Source organism: Hyla sarda, chromosome 2 (assembly GCF_029499605.1).
Source record: "Hyla sarda isolate aHylSar1 chromosome 2, aHylSar1.hap1, whole genome shotgun sequence".
Lineage (NCBI taxonomy): Eukaryota > Metazoa > Chordata > Amphibia > Anura > Hylidae > Hyla > Hyla sarda.
In genome coordinates, this window is record NC_079190.1 from 242,788,042 (window position 1) to 242,802,810 (window position 14,769).

The 14,769-nt window shown below is 40.2% G+C and overlaps 1 protein-coding gene across 4 annotated transcripts in view; it reads left to right on the top strand.

The window, feature by feature from the left end:
* The window catches only part of SRRM3 (serine/arginine repetitive matrix 3), a 462,774-nt gene that overhangs the window by 361,672 nt on the left and 86,333 nt on the right, over positions 1 to 14,769 (top strand). The window lies entirely within an intron of this gene.

Consider the following 14,769-nt stretch of genomic DNA (forward strand, 5'->3'; position numbering starts at 1 on the left):
ATGGTGGCAGGCGTGGCCAAATGTCAGTGTAGCGCAGGGCAGCACAGAAGAGGATCGGGTCTTGTGCACTCTGTGTCCCGAAGCAGTCATTCATTGTCCCGTAGTAGCGCGGCAGCACGTCGGGACACAGAGCACATCAGTCCCAACGTGCTGCCGCGCTACAACGGGACAATGAATGACTGCTTCGGGACACAGAGCGTACAAGTCCCGCAATGTTGCGCTCACTCACCTTGCCGGGGAGATCTATTACACTCTGATGTTGAAGAGGGAGAAGGGCGGAAGTGCGGACTGACAGGCTTCAGATGACGTCAAGCCTGCCGGGCACGCCCCCTTCCTCCCTCACTCACGACAGGAGCCTGAGCAGCCACAGGGGATCTAAAAAAGGTATTTATATGGGGTTTTGTGTAAAAATATAGACAGGGATAGAGTCAGCTAGAGTCCGGGACAGATTGGGGGGAGGGATTAGGGACAGCTTAGTTCATGATAGGTACTCTTTAATGAAGCTAATGAAGAGGGTCAGCCCTTCATGACAGGTACCGTACCGTAGGGATTTCCTTGCAGCGGCGGCACCCGTGTCTCAGCTGATCCCAGGATGGCAGCTGACATGCAGGTTAGCATGTCCCAGCTTATCAACGGGACTTGACCCCAGTGCGGAGGCGGCAGCAGTGTCTCTGGAAGGCAGCTGACATGCAGAGCAGCGTGTCCCAGCTGATCAGCAGGACGTAACTTCTGTGCAGGGGTGGCGGCGGGTCCCTAGATGGCAGCTGATCAGCAGGACAGCAACTGACATGCAGGGCGTCATACATGCATACGAAGTCCCCTGAAAATAAGCCATGGTGTGTCTTTTTGAAGTAAAATAAATAAAAAACTGTGTCTTATTTTCGGGGAAGCACGGTATTGCGGGTTTTAGTCGTGGTGGGTTTTCTGCAACAGACTCCATTGAGGTCAATGTATTCTGCTGCAGATTTTGTGTTGTGGAAATTCCTCTGTGGAAAATCTGCTGCAGAACACCTGCATTGGGAAATTCACTGGTAATCTGTCGTGTGCACGTGGCGTGTGCAGGAATTTTTAATCAGCAGGAGATTGCATAAGTGTTTCCTCCTAGCATTCTCCCAGCCTTCTGGAAGGGAGCACATGGTAAGTGTTTGTGCTGGTGTGATGCTTTGTGGCAGCCATTGGTGCTGTGGTGTTTTGTCTGTGGGGTGAAGTGGCCAGAGAATGGGGCTTGGTCGGCAGTAGTGGAGCTGTCTAGCCACTGGGTCATTCCCCCTGTGGGCTTGGTGTCGCGGTGGCTGTGGTCACCCCCCAGCACTACGCCAGTGTGATTTTAAGGACCCACTAAGGTTGCCTTGACATGACATGTTTCGGTCAAAACGGACACTAACAATGGGTTGGATTTTAAAATTATGCTAAGAAGCAATTAGATCATTGTACAAGGGGTGTATGTGCAGCCATGTTTTGTTTCTCTATTTTTAAGTTGCTAGAGTGCTGCCCTTTGCTTTGAGTATAACAGATGGTGAGTGTGTAGAGCCAGGTGCAAAAGTCACCAGCCTGACGCTGCGCTAGGGACATGTAGTGCCACTGGGAACAAGTTTGTAGGCACTACATCTATGTGTGATCAGCTTATCACCAGGGGATCCTTCTTAGGGGAAATCACATGGGCTGTTCTTTTGGTACAATTGTTTTTTTCCCCTGACAAATCCAGGAGTTAATTCAAAAGGAATGGACAATATAAAGGATTAATACATTTTCTATCTGATGGAGCAATTTCCTACTTTGAAAAAAAAAAAAAAACTTCACATCACACTGCATTAAAATCTTCATGTGTATTTCTTTCTCCGAAATTCCTAACCAAAGTGCATCCAGCTGTTGCAAAACTACAACTCCAAGAATGCCCGGGCAGCCAAAAGGTTGTCTGGGCATGCTGGGAGTTGTAGTTTTGCTACAGATGTAGGCATCCTGGTTGGGAAACACTTTTAGCTTTACAAAAAATCATTATCTAAAATTAGCCAACTTTCATTTTTTTGTGCAATTCAACCCTTTTGTTTTGGAAACTTCCATTCATTACTTGAAATTTGTTTGATAAGGCATGCAGCTGTCTGCTATACTATCACATCATTGTTAACACATTGCTCATATATTCAGTTACTGTTAGGAAGCTATGAGGCAAAGGAAAAGAGGACAAATAGTCACAACTACTATTCCTATATCCTATTCCTAAATCCATTCTTCCTCCAAATATACTTGATGAAATTTTACAAGATAACACCTTCTGCGTGTAGCTAAAGTGCCTGTCAGCTCCTTCACACTTTAAAAAATCTGGCCCCTAGCGCTGTGTCAACCGCATGAAATGTACATTGCTGTGTCTTCTACTTTGAGGGTGCACTGAAGGGAACAAAAAGGTAGTTTTTATAGAGGTACCTAAGATGGCTTGCATGAGTAAACATTATCAGTCAAAGCCTCTCCCTTTCCTCCGGTGCTTTTATTCCATCATTTTTGCTGCATCTGTAAAGTTGACTCTGACAGCTCTTCAGAAAAAATTAAATTAATTCTAGGAGAAAGAACTGGGGCACAGAAAGGCCATCTCCGCTGATCCTGTAGTGATTTGTTCCTTCTAGAAGTTATTTAAATCATTAACTCCTTTAATCTGTAAATGTGTGGACTTCGCGTACAGTGCAATCGCATTATGTGGCTGCATTTCAGCACTGTATGGGTTAAGAAGCGGTGATTTCTATCCCTCTGCAGCTATAAGTCACACACTACACATTAATCATCCAGATATTGATAGAAAGGCTTTGGCTCTGTAAGCTGCTTCAACAATTCATCTGATGCAGAGAAGACCACATGGTCCATCTTTTCTACCCTTACATATTTTCTTTTTATTCCTATATTAGGACGGATATATTTTTATCCCAGACATGTTTACATTCACAATAGATTTGCCAACCACAGTTGCTAGAAATGTATTCATAGCATCTACTACTCTTTCAGTAATTTTTTTCCCTAAATTGCTTCTTTTCCCCTCAACTAACCATAGATTGTGACCTCTCGCCTCTTATTTAATCATTTAATGTGTGCAAAGGTTTCAAATTTGTCATCCCTTTCTTTTCTTGCTTTCCCAGCTATACAAATAAGATGTATGTTTACATTTTTCTACCATTTTTGTAGCCTGACTTTGGACTTACTCTATTTTATTAATGTCTTTTTGTAAGTGAAGTCTCCAGAACTGAACACAGTATTCTAGATGTGGTTTCACTAGAGCTCTATACAATTGAATCACAATTTCCCTGTACCTACTGGTTATACCTCTAGCTATGAAGCCAGAACTGGCAATACAATACACGGCCATTATGTTACATTTGAAAACATTGAACTGCAGTTTTAATTTATTTGACCATTATCCAGTGAGGCTAAAAACTATTTACATATTATAGACACCCTCATAAATATCAACCATATTACGCACTTTTGTGTCATTGGTGAACAGGCAAACCTCACCTCACCAAATATTCTCCTATATCACTTATGGACAAAATAAATAAAAAAATTCGGACCCAAAACAGGCCCTTGTGATACACCACTTATAACCAGCCTCTGTTCAGAATGCACACCATTAACAACAACCCCCTGATATCTATGCCTCAAGGGATTAAGTCCATAAACTTTGCTGAAATCTAGTGATCCACAGCACCATCTTCAACCAACAAGTTGTTGTTTTTAGGTGATCAATTATCATCTCTTTCAGTAGCATTTCCATTATTTTTACTATTACAGAGGTCAAGCTAACTGGCCCGTAGTTACTAGTTTCTTCTATTCTACCCTTCTTCCAGATGGGAACAACATTTGCCATTCTTCAATCACAAGAAAGGAATTGGTTATACAGATCAGTTGAGGTGCAGCAATCACAGTTCAGAGTTCTTTAAGAACTCTGTGTGGATGCAATTGCCCTTTGCCTTATTTAATTTTAAAAGGGTTGGCCACTTTCTATCCATAATGCTAAAATTCCCTTAACTGTTGTGTCCTGAGATTATTATTCACAAATAAACAGTGAATGGGTATGATGTCCATCACCATGACTGACTGCCCTCCTGCCCCCGCATTGATCAATGGAAGAACATGTTTGGCTTTGTGCATTATAGCTGTACCATGAATGTTTGTATTTTACAGTATGTTATGTATGGGGGGGGGGGGATTTAGTTAACTTTCATTTAAGTGTTTGTACGTATGTACAAAAGTGTGGGAGGGGTACATAAAACATAAGAAAATTCCATTCAGGTTTTAAATCTGGTACACATCTTTAGTTAGGACTCAGACTGTCAATCTAGCCAGTCTTGGTAGGGGAAGGGCACAATGAAAATGTCTTGAAACTGCAAACGTGCCCTCTCCATCACTGGATACCAGTCACGGCACCTGGTTTAAAGTTCCTTTTTGCTCTAGCGCAGAGAACAGCGGACTCTTGTTAGGACCTGGGGCTGGTGTGTGAGGTCTCAGAACCTGACAGGTTCTCTTTAATATATGTACAGACATGTCACTTAAGCTGAAAGGTCCTTTTTAATAGATAGGAATGCTGACTGAATGTATGACCTGTTGTCTGAATACTGTTTGGAGATATCAGCTAAATTGGTGCAAATTAACCAACCAAAGTCAGGATTTCTAGTTCAGTTTTGAGCATGAAATGGAGCATCTGTGGTGACTCCTTCATTCAATGTTATCATCGTTTTACTCTACAGCTAATTACCAACCAGATTACAATTAGCAGGTAAACTGCACACTTTATAGGCTATAACTCGGAATACTCCAGTCATTAGTAAGAAACCATTATGATATGTTTTTCATATTTACAGTTTCTTTGGGTTAATTTTGTATTTTAGTGTGCACAATTAATGGATAACAAGTGACATATGGTAATTGTAGTAATGATCATGTTACATCTTGTTCAGGATCAACTAAGCCATTTCTTCATGAAACAGTATTTCACTTGTATGAAAGGAAAAGTAATATACTCGTAGATAAAGTGTCTACCCACTTAGATAATGCCGACTTCCAAACAAGCCAATTGATAAAGAGAGGGGAGAGGTGAGAGGAAGTGAAAAAAAATTAACTTTTAATTTATATGCTGTTAAGAAACATATATATATATATATATATATATATATATATATATATAGTACACAATGGGCTCACAGGGGATACTGGTGATGATCCCCTGATCCGTATAGACACAGGAAAAACACACAGTTTATATATAGTAAGATATATACCTAGATTATTGTGGCCATACAGCATTCGGACCATACACAATGCCCTTTCCTACGCCTTTCGTACACCCGAGTAGGTAACCTCATCAGGGGCTCTCCACAATATGTGTCCAACAATAAGAAGGGACAGTGTGCCAGTACAACCTGTCCCAGAGAACATAAGTGTAAATTATGCCACTTTACTGGGGGTGCAGATACAGTAACATCCCCACTTGTAATGCTGACAGTATAAACAGAGTGTGCCATATCTTCATGTGTGCTAGCAGCCTGCAGTATCGCACGGCTCCCCGCCACTGTGGGCGCGCACTTGGAGATTATGTCGGGACATCTGAATCGAATCCCTGGATTTTATCCTGAAACCTACAGTGCCACAAGATTATAAAATTATACTAAGATGTGGCACACTCTGTTTATACTGTCAGCATTGCAAGTGGGGATGTAACTGTATCGGCACCCCTAGTAAAGTGGCATAATTTACCCATATGTACTTTGGGACAGGTTGTACTGACACACTATCCCTTCTTATTGTTGGACACATATTGCGGTGAGCCCCTGATGAGGTCACCTGCTGGGGTGTACTGAAATGCATAGGGAAGAGCTTTGTGTATGGGCCGAATGCTGTATGGCAGTGATAATCTAGGTGGTGACTGCTATTGGTCAGACTGGGTTAATATAAGGCAAATATTCAACAGTATATCTTACTATATATTAACTGTGTGTTTTTCCTGTGTCTATACGGATCAGGGGATCATCACCAGCACATCACGCACTATATATATATATATATATATATATATATATATATATATATATATATATATAAAGGTATAAAACTGTAATTTTTTGTGAAGAATCAACAACAAGTGGGACACAAGCATGAAGTGGAACGAAATGTATTGGATATTTCAAACTTTTTTAACAAATAAAAAACTGAAAAATTGGACGTGCAAAATTATTCAGCCCCCTTAAGTTAATACTTGCTCCGATTACATCTTTAAGTCGCTTGGGATATCTCTCTATCAGTTTTGCACATCGAGAGACTGAAATTTTTGCCCATTCCTCCTTGCAAAACAGCTCGAGCTCAGTGAGGTTGGATGAAGAGTGTTTGTGAACAGCAGTTTTCAGTTCTTTTCACAGATTCTCGATTGGATTCAGGTCTGGACTTTCTAACACCTGGATATGTTTATTTGTGAACCATACCATTGTAGATTTTGCTTTATGTTTTGGATCATTGTCTTGTTGGAAGACAAATCTCTGTCCCAGTCTCAGGTGTTTTGCAGACTCCATCAGGTTTTCTTCCAGAATGGTCCTGTATTTGGCTCCATCCATCTTCCCATCAATTTTAACCATCTTCCCTGTCCCTGCTGAAGAAAAGCAGGCCCAAACATTAAGATGCTGCCAACACCATGTTTGACAGTGGGGATGGTGTGTTCAGGGTGATGAGCTGTGTTGCTTTTACGCCAAACATAATGTTTTGCATTGTTGCCAAAAAGTTCGATTTTGGTTTCATCTGACCAGAGCACCTTCTTCCACATGTTTGATGTGTCTCCCAGGTGGCTTGTGGCAAACTTTAAACACTTTTTATGGATATCTTAAAGAAATGGCTTTCTTCTTGCCACTCTTCCATAAAGGCCAGATTTGTGCAGTATACAACTGATTGTTGTCCTATGGACAAAGTCTCCCACCTCAGCTGTAGATCTCAGCAGTTCATCCAGAGTGATCATGGGCCTCTTGGCTGCATCTCTAATCAGTCTTCTCCTTGTATGAGCTGAAAGTTTAGAGGGACGGCCAGTTCTTCGTAGATTTGCGGTGGTCTGATACTCCTTCCATTTCAATATTATCGCTTACACAGTGCTCCTTGGTATGTTTAAAGCTTGGGAAATCTTTTTGTATCCAAATCCAGCTTTAAACTTCTCCACAACAGTATCTCAGACCTGCCTGGTGTGTTCCTTGTTCTTCATGATGCTCTCTGCGCTTTAAAGGAACCTCTGAGACTATCACAGTGCAGGTGCATTTATACGGAGACTTGATTACACACAGGTGGATTCTATTTATCATCATTGGTCATTTAGGTCAACATTGGATCATTCAGAGATCCTCACTGCACTTCTGGAGAGAGTTTGCTGCACTGAAAGTAAAGGGGCTGAATAATTTTGCACGCCCAATTTTTCAGTTTTTTATACATAAAGCAAAATCTACAATGCAATGGTTCACAAATAAACATATCCAGGTGTTAGAATGGCCAAGTCAAAGTCCAGACCTGAATCCAATCGAGAATCTGTGAAAAGAACTGCAAACTGCTGTTCACAAACGCTCTTCATCCAACCTCACTGAGCTCGAGCTGTTTTGCAAGGAGGAATGGGCAAAAGTTTCAGTCTCTCGATGTGCAAAACTGATAGAGACATACCCCAAGCGACTTAAAGATGTAATCGCAGCAAAAGGTGGCGCTACAAAGTATTAACTTAAGGGGGCTGAATAATTTTGCTTGCCCAATTTTTCAGTTTTTTATTTGTTAAAAAAGTTTGAAACATCCAATACATTTCGTTCCACTTCATGATTGTGTCCCACTTGTTGTTGATTCTTCACAAAAAATTGCAGTTTTATATCTTTACGTTTGATGCCTGAAATGTGTCAAAAGGTCAAAAAGTGCAAGGGGCGGAATATTTTCACTATGCACTATATATATATATATATATATATATATATATATATATATATGTATGTTTCTTAACAGCATATAAATTAAAAGTTAAGTTTTATTTCACTTTCACAAAAGCTAAGAAAATATGGTAAAAATGCTGATATTAGTTTTGTCATTTATGATATTTGCTTGAGTGACAGTCCTGACCTAATATTCAAGAAATATTCAATGTTGCCTTTTTTTTTTGCCCTTTAACCTACACCTGTCTAGCAGTGTATTCCAAGCACTCATCTTGCCATCACTGAGTAAAAGATAGATTACGTCATGCCTGACCCATTTGTAATCTTGGCACATTTCACATTTTGTGTACCTTTTAGAATCATGACTCAATTCAACTGCCTTACTGTTTTTCACAATAAAAATGCATAGAAAAGTATAAATTAAATAAAAATGTGTAAGCTAGGGACCTGGACACTGCATGAAAATCATTGGCCATAATGGAAGCCAGATGGAAAATGCTACACAGCTTTCAGAAACAATATTAATTACAATGTTTCTGGGCACCACGACAAGACAAAAAATTTTTTCTCAGCAGTCCCAGGTCCCTGAAATCTCAACATACCCAAAAGGAACATATAACAATTGGTTCCTTAAAGCAGATAACCCCTTTATAGACCATCCTTAGAGTCATGTATTAGTGAAATTACACCAGTTACCTGAGTAGTGTTCTGTATGAACGTCAAGTGTATAGTGACTCTTTTGTTGGTGTAGTCTGTACATGCAACTGTTGTACTAGATGTTCACCACCACTTTCCTTCTGGTATTGTTGAGACAATTGTTCTGTACTGCCCTACCGATGCTCTATGTGTAGAGTGGTGTTCCTGGGAACCCTGTGGCTCCTTGAGCCGAGGCTACCAGAAACAAGATTTCAGCCTGCTCAAAGATGGTGTACACAGCAACATATCTTAGCTAAATTATGGTACTGGACAAAAATTATAAAATTCTTTACCTACCCATATGCAAAGATTCATTGAGGTAGAAAAAAACAGTTGTACAATGTGAGGACCCATATCTGGTTTACTGAACCATTGTGAGTGTAAAATAGACTGAATGAGGGAGACCATGGCATGTTAAAAAGTATACATCTATTCTGCAAGCATATAACTTGAAAGAGGTGTTCTAGTACACTGATTATACACTGGATAGGGGACAAATATTAGATTGGTTAGGATCTGACTGGGGAGAAATCTACCATAACTGGAGCTAGCAATGACAGAAACAGCTGAGTACAGTGGTTGTGCGACTGGGTCAGGGACAAGGCAGTTGTCCATTTATCATGGCAGTAAAGTCTAAAAATAAGGAATAATCAGGGCAGGCGCTAACATAAGGCCACTTAGGCAGTTACCTTAAAGCAGTGAATTTGGGTGGGTGGTGGTCTTGGAGTGGAAAAATAACTCAACCACTGGCTATAACATGATAGTCAGTGGACAGAGGGAAAAGGTCACGTGTACACAGAACCTTTTGTCAGCTCAAAATTTTATAGATAGATGCCCAGTATCATGTGAACTACCTATGTGTATGTAACAAAAAACTTCTCTAATCCTCTCTAAGAATAGGACAAGTATTCATAGAATTTTACCCCTATATTGGTGCTGATAATCCTTTTTATGGTGGTCATGGTGGACACTTTGCTATTTACTTGCTGTTAAGATTCTCAACCTTTATGTTTTTAATGTGATCAAAACAACGGTCAATAGGTGGCTCTGTTCTGTTCTCTGTTGCAAGTCAAACAGTTAGTTTGGTCTCCTCCCGGCCTGGCAGGAGACCAAACTCAGGAAGTGCGTGCAGGGCATAGCAAAGGCACAGTTCTCACAGGCTTCAGTGACATCACACCTGCTGGGGAACGCCCGCTTTCTCCAGCCGGGAGCTCATACAATGTGAGCAAGGGAAAAGGTATGATACAGAGCCTTTTAAAGCCTAGAAAAAAAATTTAAGTGCAGGAGGGGTGTTAGGAGTAGTTAGGGAATATAATCTGAGTTAATTTAGAAAAAAAGTGGTGAGTACCATCATTGTTTCTTTTCATACGTAGTTTAGAAAATATGGGTTGATAACAAGTACTCTTTGTGTAAAGTATACAAGTGTAAATTTAACTATTTAACTATTAACAGTAGTCTTTGTGTTGGACAATCCCTGTTAAGTAAATTCAAAAGTCTAGATCAGATGTGACTTTCTCAAAAGGATGACTTGAAATAGTAGAAATGTGCAAATCTTGCTGTCAACAGTTTTCCCATCCTCTATCTTTATCACTCTTTTCCGCACGGTCACCCCTCTTCTTAGTAATATATCATCAAAGAGTTCATGAAAATTCAATTTCTCCACCAGTTTTCAGTGATTAATGTATGCATATAAAACCACAGTTTACAGTCTCACTGAGACGCTTTACTAGCTGTGAGCACCGCTATGAAAAGTTGGCTACAGTTTTTTGGCCTAACACGTCTCTTCAAAAGCTTCTTCAAAGACACTGAACTCTTCAGAAAAACTTCGGAAGGTTGTAGTTGTAACGCTCTGCAGAGCTGACATTATAGGAGTGCAATCGAAAATGTTAACACTTTAACATAATGTTGCTTCTAGCAATGACAATGTGATCATTTGATAATGTACATACTCAGAATAGCATGGCACAGTATAAGCAATTTATACCTTAGACTGAGCTCCTGTGAAAGCAAGAGAATCTTTCCCTGCAGCCTTTCTACGTGAGCACACCCACCAGAACTACGGTATGTTTCCGTGTGGCTTTTGTGTAGAAGGGCTGAGGTGAAGAGGTTAGAAGGACAAATTGGCCAATGTCTGACCATTAATGATGACTGTTTTAATGTCTGTGTGTAAGATGCAGGAATTCAAGCAGCAAATTGCTGGTCACAGGGGAGATGAGATAAATCCGCTCACTATGTGCCACTGAAGATGATTGATTCTTAACGGCTCCTGATTAAATGCTTTAAATGCTGAAAAATGTCTGCCCTGTGCCGTGTAATAACTTCCATTATTAATGCCGCTCGTTACAGGATAAGCGGCATAGAAAGGAGGGCTGGACTGGGAGGGGAGGAATTACACTTCTGAAAAATAGTCATCCAGAATAAAGAAGCTGCTGGAAAGCATGGAATGAAATGGAGATGTGTCATTTCTGTTCCTTTCAAGTTGGTGGCTACAATATGTCAGATTGGATACAGCTTTACCAACACCGACAACTAAAGACAGTTTGTCCTAAACCATAAGATATCAGACTAAATAAGGACCAACATGAAGAATAAAAAAAATAATAGGACTTAAGAGGACATTTATTATTGTGTTTCTGCTTTTTTGGGCGGCAAAAAAAAGGGGTATTTTTAGGCTGTGTGTTGTTGCACCTTTTTGTGCACCTTTTTAGTAAATGCCTTTTTTGAAAACTCACTGTGAAATCCAGTGGTGCACTGTTTCCAATGCAGTAAACATTATTTATTATGTGCACCTCTTTGCTAAAGGGCACATAAAAAGACGCATCTATCTTAAGAACGGCCAAATTCCATTATTCGTTGAGGCAGCCTCTTCATTGTGTGCTTACCAATATGAGTTGTGCAAAGGCCAGCATAACTTGGAGAAAGGCGTATATGTGGATCCCTCTGCTGCCACTCCACAATAAATGCAATGAAACCAACGACCTCCAAACCAGTTAACAATAAGGCGCTGAGGGACCAGGCGATAGGTAGAACAATCAGTTTATTCCCAACATGCAATGCGTTTCGCGCAACTGCGCTTCATCAGGCAACCTGATCAAGCGCAGTTGCACGAAACACGCTGCATGAAATGCGTGCATGAAACGCGTTGCATGAACCGCGTGCGCCACATAGTAAATGTGGCACAAGTTTGCCAAAAAAAAAAAAAAAAACGGCATCCTACAGGCAACATTGACAAATGTCCTGCTTAGTGAGGGAAGTCTAGCACTAGTTCTCATGTAGAGCCTGTCTAGGTTTATGCATGGATTTATGATTAAAATTTGTCTCATGTCAGACATACACCAAAAAGTGTGCAAGTCTTACGTGACATAAACATAGAAAACCCTTAGCCATACCCTTTTAGGTGGGAGTAAATGGAACGGTCAAGTGTGGTACGTTTTTCCATTTTTTTATGTGATGCAAAAATAATAATAAATGTGTTGCTCATTCATTGCATCACAATTCTGGCACAGCTCATGTGAACCACTGGTTTCAAAATGTTTTATTAATATGTGCCATTAAGTTGGCATTGACTCTTGGCTACATGAAGATTTTTTTGAACGTTAACATTACTTTATTAAACTTACTGCAACAATAAGGAGTTTTTATTGACATGTAGGATTCTAGGGTGCAATAGCAAAGGGAAAGTACAAACCCATGTTTGGCTTGATATGATAATCTATGTAAAATGAGAGGGAAAATAAGACAATGGCACTCACCATCTGGCTATTTCTGATTTATTGGATGTTCATCACAAATGCACACCAGACACTCTGCTTCTACAGGAAGGCAGGAACGCAACAATTGTTCCTTGTTACTTTCTCAAGCACATCTCTTCACTCCATCAGGTGAGTATTTAACTACTAAATTACCTGAACTGGATAGCATCACTCCTATGCAACTGACTATAAAGAAGCAGATATACAAACATGAAAAATAAAAACAATACAAGTAACGCAAACATAATATGTAGCTTACAGGAAGGGGCTCAAATTGTTCCTGTCGTTCAGTCCTAAAGGACCGAGAGCTTCCAATTTCGAAATCCACCTAGCTTCGCAATGGAGAAGGAGATTCTTTCTGTCACCTCCTCCGGGTGGAGCTTGGATCTTCTCGAGTCCTGCGAATTTCAATACGTTGCCATCATTGTTGTGACAATTCTTCATATGAGAGATTAATTTTGGGGCTCCTTTGCCCACCTTTAGAGAATACAGGTGCTCCCTGACTTATTCTTAATTGTCGGATGGTCTTCCCCACAAAGAGACCAGTTACTGAACAAAAACAAAAAAAACCATCTCTAACCCCTCTACTGAGAATTAAAGGTTTACTTTTGAAAATTCCAACATGAATAAGATCATTAATTAAGTCATTCGAAAAAACTGGTTTATGATTGAAGCTGACCCCGATTTGCAGACAGTGGCTGCTCAAAAACTGCTGGTGACATACAGGAAATATATTACTGTGGGAGATATATTAAAACAGAAAAATGAAAAGAAAACCCCCATCAATGCGGTTTCTGCAATTTTTGCAGTATAAACATATCCTCCAGATTGTTCCGAATAGAAGGCTATGTCCATGTTCAGACGCTTTCAGTTAATTACTTGCCGTACTTCATTTGTAGTTTATGTTCAGATATCAGACAATTAAGAATAAGAGCCAGGGAGCACCTGTATTCTTTAAAGACAGGCAAAGGAGCCCCAAAATGAATCTCTAATATGAAGAATTGTCACAACAATGATGGCCATGTATTGAAATTCGCAGGACTCGAAAAGATCAAAGCTCCGCCTGTAGGAGGTGACAGACAGAATCTCATTCTCCGGTGTGAAGCTAGGTGGATTTTGAAATTGGAAGTGCTCAGTCCTTTAGGACTGAACAACAGGAACGATTTGAGCCCCTTCTTGTAACCTACATATTCTGTATGTGTTATTTGTATTGTTTTTATTTTTCATGTTTGTCTATTTGCTTCTTTATAGTCAGTTGCAATGAATTGTGACGACAAAGATCCAATAAATCAGAAATAACCAGACGGTGAGTGTCATTGTCATTTTTTCCCTCTCATCTTGCATGGATATTAGGTTACTGACTACAATAGAGCACCACCGCTACGGGTAGCACTGTGAGACTCCAGCCAGGTCACACTTCCTATCTATTGATCCTTTGATTGCATGAACGGGCAGTGCCAGATCCCCCCTGTCTCTAGTGGACTTGATATGATAATCTGATAACTGGATACTGGATTGGAATGTTATACATATAGTACATAAAGATAATGCTTTCAAATCTGATCTTCAAAAGCAACAGTTGCAGAACAGTTCTCCATGGGGTTATTCAGGATTAGGAAGAAGGATCTGCTTTAAAAGAAACAACACTATGGGACTCTGTCCATGGGATGTATCTGGTATTGCATTTTAACTCCACAGTCAGTTATTGGGGGGAATTGCATCACTAAAGCTTGTGGACAGACATGGAAGATAAAATGCAGAACTCTTGTTATTTTGGACAATGTCTTAAAAATGGTTCAAGGACAGCCACAATTGTATAGGTCAGACTGGCAAAGCCAGCTGTTCGTTGACCAGCTTAATTATTAAAAGGAATGGTTACATTAAGACAACCCTTTATTTTTGTAATACTTTTGTAATTACGACTCTTGGTTGAAGATTTCATCGATAAAAACTGTTGATTATGAGAAAAACTTTCAACAACACATGAGCATGTGCCATTTTGAGTATCAGTTCTGTGCCTGGTTTTAACTTGTGCACTAAAGAGTTGTAAAAAAAATAAGCTGATAAATATAATACCTGTTATATCAGAGACAAATAATGCTTATATATGTTGTTCACTAGGTCATGCAGATTCTTTATGTTTTATGTGTCTAGCTTCTGTATTTGGCTCAAAAATCCCTTGATTCTGCTGCTCATTCATTCAGACACCCACTGCTCAGAAAGGGGCGTGTTCAAGACAAGCACTAAGCCCACCCTCACCATATATTATTTTCCTCCCTGAGTCTGCTGTGCTGGATCTCCTCATCCAACCACTGCAGGTGGCTCTGTAACCCCCTCCTCTCTGTGTTCAGGCAGGAGTCTGATAGACAGGTCAGGAATGAGCACAGAGGAGTGCTAGTTCT